This window comes from Schistocerca cancellata, unplaced genomic scaffold (assembly GCF_023864275.1).
Source record: "Schistocerca cancellata isolate TAMUIC-IGC-003103 unplaced genomic scaffold, iqSchCanc2.1 HiC_scaffold_528, whole genome shotgun sequence".
NCBI classification, from domain to species: domain Eukaryota; kingdom Metazoa; phylum Arthropoda; class Insecta; order Orthoptera; family Acrididae; genus Schistocerca; species Schistocerca cancellata.
Window position 1 is genome coordinate 7,501 of NW_026046542.1, and position 5,000 is coordinate 12,500.

Consider the following 5,000-nt stretch of genomic DNA (forward strand, 5'->3'; position numbering starts at 1 on the left):
TGTACTGAGACATGCATGGCTTAATCTTTGAGACAAGCATATGACTACTGGCAGGATCAACCAGGGAGCTGCGTCAACTAGAGCTGAGCAGCCGGCCGCCCGGGAGTGTGTCCCAGGGGCCCGCGCGAACACGCAAGCGTCCGCTCAATTATTCTGCAAACAGGAGGAGGCTGAGCTCCCCTGCACAATACACCTCGAAACCCTCTCAGGTCCCGGCGGCGCGCAGCGCCGTCCTAAGTACTTGGTCGGGTTCGAGAGAGGCGCAATCGCCCGGAGTTAGGCGAGTAGACGCTTTAGGTGCGACCACCCGTGCTCCCAACTGAGCTTGCCGCTGCCGACAGAGGCCCGGGAGCGTGCTGTCGTGGCATTGCCGGCGGGAGACAACACGCGCCACCTACGGTGACCGGCAGCTCCAACGCCAGCGCCACAGAAGGGCAAAGGCCCCACGTGGGTGCCGAAGCGAACTCTCCCAGCACAGCGCACGTGCCAACACGTCTGCACAACTGCGATACAAACCACCAGCGAGAACCGCTGGGGCGACCGAGCAGCAGACGGCGTCGCGGCGCCGAGTGCCGGGCGGCGGCGCATCCTCAACGCACACAGTCCTCAGTCGGACCAGCACACTGCAGATGTCCACCGCGCTTCGCACCGGGCCCGCGAGGACCCACTTTGGCCGCCCGGCGCCGCGCGCAGGGTGCCCCGGCGCGCAGCTGCGCCGCCTGCCGCGTCCGTCGGCCGGCGCGCCTGCCACTGGGCGCCCCCCACCAGCCGGCTGTAGCGCGTGCGCCCACGCACCGCGCGGCCAGCACGCCGGGCGGCCCCCCCTCACCGGCCGGGGACGGTCCCACCCAGCCACCGCCGCGTATCGCTTCACACACAGATTTGCCCTTACTGATTTACCTCCAGCAACAACAACCGCACCACAATGGGTTTACCAGTTGTTCATTTGCGTAACGTCACCAGCAAACGTAGACGTCCATCCCAGTTTGCAAATGCAACGATTATTGCATACCTGTCTGTTAGGTGTCACGACACACTACGTCTGCCCACATACACGCAACAAAATGTGCACGACTAGAGAACACGTGGGAGGTGGCCCCCTACGTATGCGATGTCCATTACGAGACCGACTGTCAACCAGCATCTGTACCATGTCGCAGATGTGGAACGCGGTGCACCATGCTATCACACTGTGTGAGAAGAGACGACTACGTTTGAATACACGCGCCACTACATCAACAGACGGCTCATGCTGATCGCCATCCAGGGCGTCCGTTAATCCCACACGTCTCTATGGCGTACCACACTGCAATGTAGCTGTTATGGGGAGACGGCACGTGGCTGAGTGCACAACATTTGGACCGTATGGTTCGCTGTTGTTGGGCGCAGTCGTTGTACGGTCACACATGTGCCACAGCGTATCATGCAGTACATACGGACCTATGTGCAGTACAATGTGAGGGTTAAGCTTACGACATCAGCGGACAGTGGACACAGGCCGTACCACGACGTAGACTGAGCGCTTCGACATGCGAATGCCAGTGAACAGCTGCGAAGGGCATTGAACACGCAAGCACCTGAACGACCAGCGTGCGAAGGCAGGGGGGAGGGTGGGGGCGATGTACATCCTGCAGTCGTCCACATTACAGTGTACAGCGGGAGCATGTAAAAAGTAAGCAACACTTGCGAAGTGTTGAACATGAAACGATACACAAGAGGGTGGGCGGTGCGAGTAGCGAACTATATTCAGAGGGTTGTGGTTAGACAACACTGGATTAATGTAACGTGTCATATGCCAATTACAGAGCAGGTTAAGGCACAACTTGGTTAGGTTAAGGCACAACGTGGGTTAGGTTAAGGCACAACGTGGGTTAGGTTAAGGCACAACTTGGGTTAGGTTAAGGCACAACGTGGGTTAGGTTAAGGCACAACGTGGGTTAGGTTAAGGCACAACGTGGGTTAGGTTAAGGCACAACGTGGGTTAGGTTAAGGCACAACGTGGGTTAGGTTAAGGCACAACGTGGGTTAGGTTAAGGCACAACTTGGGTTAGGTTAAGGCACAACGTGGGTTAGGTTAAGGCACAACGTGGGTTAGGTTAAGGCACAACGTGGGTTAGGTTAAGGCACAACGTGGGTTAGGTTAAGGCACAACGTGGGTTAGGTTAAGGCACAACGTGGGTTAGGTTAAGGCACAACGTGGGTTAGGTTAAGGCACAACGTGGGTTAGGTTAAGGCACAACGTGGGTTAGGTTAAGGCACAACGTGGGTTAGGTTAAGGCACAACGTGGGTTAGGTTAAGGCACAACGTGGGTTAGGTTAAGGCACAACGTGGGTTAGGTTAAGGCACAACGTGGGTTAGGTTAAGGCACAACGTGGGTTAGGTTAAGGCACAACGTGGGTTAGGTTAAGGCACAACGTGGGTTAGGTTAAGGCACAACGTGGGTTAGGTTAAGGCACAACTTGGGTTAGGTTAAGGCACAACTTGGGTTAGGTTAAGGCACAACTTGGGTTAGGTTAAGGCACAACTTGGGTTAGGTTAAGGCACAACTTGGGTTAGGTTAAGGCACAACGTGGGTTAGGTTAAGGCACAACGGGTGGTAGGCAACGTGGGTTAGGTTAAGGCACAACGTGGGTTAGGTTAAGGCACAACGTGGGTTAGGTTAAGGCACAACGTGGGTTAGGTTAAGGCACAACGTGGGTTAGGTTAAGGCACAACTTGGGTTAGGTTAAGGCACAACGTGGGTTAGGTTAAGGCACAACGTGGGTTAGGTTAAGGCACAACGTGGGTTAGGTTAAGGCACAACGTGGGTTAGGTTAAGCACAACGTGGGTTAGGTTAAGGCACAACGTGGGTTAGGTTAAGGCACAACGTGGGTTAGGTTAAGGCACAACGTGGGTTAGGTTAAGGCACAACGTGGGTTAGGTTAAGGCACAACGTGGGTTAGGTTAAGGCACAACGTGGGTTAGGTTAAGGCACAACGTGGGTTAGGTTAAGGCACAACGTGGGTTAGGTTAAGGCACAACGTGGTTAGGTTAAGGCACAACGTGGGTTAGGTTAAGGCACAACGTGGGTTAGGTTAAGGCACAACGTGGGTTAGGTTAAGGCACAACGTGGGTTAGGTTAAGGCACAACTTGGGTTAGGTTAAGGCACAACTTGGGTTAGGTTAAGGCACAACTTGGGTTAGGTTAAGGCACAACTTGGGTTAGGTTAAGGCACAACTTGGGTTAGGTTAAGGCACAACTTGGGTTAGGTTAAGGCACAACTTGGGTTAGGTTAAGGCACAACTTGGGTTAGGTTAAGGCACAACTTGGGTTAGGTTAAGGCACAACTTGGGTTAGGTTAAGGCACAACGTGGGTTAGGTTAAGGCACAACGTGGGTTAGGTTAAGGCACAACGTGGGTTAGGTTAAGGCACAACGTGGGTTAGGTTAAGGCACAACGTGGGTTAGGTTAAGGCACAACGTGGGTTAGGTTAAGGCACAACGTGGGTTAGGTTAAGGCACAACGTGGGTTAGGTTAAGGCACAACGTGGGTTAGGTTAAGGCACAACGTGGGTTAGGTTAAGGCACAACGTGGGTTAGGTTAAGGCACAACGTGGGTTAGGTTAAGGCACAACGTGGGTTAGGTTAAGGCACAACGTGGGTTAGGTTAAGGCACAACGTGGGTTAGGTTAAGGCACAACGTGGGTTAGGTTAAGGCACAACGTGGGTTAGGTTAAGGCACAACGTGGGTTAGGTTAAGGCACAACGTGGGTTAGGTTAAGGCACAACGTGGGGTTAGGTTAAGGCACAACGTGGGTTAGGTTAAGGCACAACGTGGGTTAGGTTAAGGCACAACTTGGGTTAGGTTAAGGCACAACGTGGGTTAGGTTAAGGCACAACTTGGGTTAGGTTAAGGCACAACTTGGGTTAGGTTAAGGCACAACTTGGGTTAGGTTAAGGCACAACTTGGGTTAGGTTAAGGCACAACTTGGGTTAGGTTAAGGCACAACTTGGGTTAGGTTAAGGCACAACTTGGGTTAGGTTAAGGCACAACTTGGGTTAGGTTAAGGCACAACTTGGGTTAGGTTAAGGCACAACGTGGGTTAGGTTAAGGCACAACGTGGGTTAGGTTAAGGCACAACGTGGGTTAGGTTAAGGCACAACGTGGGTTAGGTTAAGGCACAACGTGGGTTAGGTTAAGGCACAACGTGGGTTAGGTTAAGGCACAACGTGGGTTAGGTTAAGGCACAACGTGGGTTAGGTTAAGGCACAACGTGGGTTAGGTTAAGGCACAACGTGGGTTAGGTTAAGGCACAACGTGGGTTAGGTTAAGGCACAACGTGGGTTAGGTTAAGGCACAACGTGGGTTAGGTTAAGGCACAACGTGGGTTAGGTTAAGGCACAACGTGGGTTAGGTTAAGGCACAACGTGGGTTAGGTTAAGGTAGAAATTGCGTTACATTGCGGTACAAATTGCGTTACATTGCGGTACAAATTGCGTTACATTGCGGTACAAATTGCGTTACATTGCGGTACAAATTGCGTTACATTGCGGTACAAATTGCGTTACATTGCGGTACAAATTGCGTTACATTGCGGTACAAATTGCGTTACATTGCGGTACACATTGCGTTACACATTGCGTTACACATTGCGGTACACATTGCGTTACACATTGCGGTACACATTGCGTTACACATTGCGGTACACATTGCGGTACACATTGCGGTACACATTGCGTTACACATTGCGTTACACATTGCGTTACACATTGCGTTACACATTGCGGTACACATTGCGGTACATTGCGGTACACATTGCGGTACATTGCGGTACACATTGCGTTACATTGCGGTACACATTGCGTTACATTGCGGTACACATTGCGTTACATTGCGGTACAAATTGCGTTACGAATTTGGTTAAGTTAAGGTGCAAAATGGTTAGGTTAAGGTGCGAAATGGGTTGGATTACAGTACACAACGTGGTAAGAGAGTGTGTTGGGGGGGGGGGGGGCCGA

General features: G+C 52.4%; 1 non-coding gene across 1 annotated transcript in view; it reads right to left on the minus strand.

The window, feature by feature from the left end:
- Positions 1-67, minus strand: part of LOC126129250 (small subunit ribosomal RNA) — a 1,908-nt gene extending 1,841 nt beyond the window's left edge. The window contains exon 1 of the ribosomal RNA XR_007527214.1: positions 1-67. This exon is cut by the window's left edge and continues 1,841 nt beyond it. This is a non-coding gene — a ribosomal RNA (small subunit ribosomal RNA).
- Between the last annotated feature and the right edge of the window lie 4,933 nt (positions 68-5,000).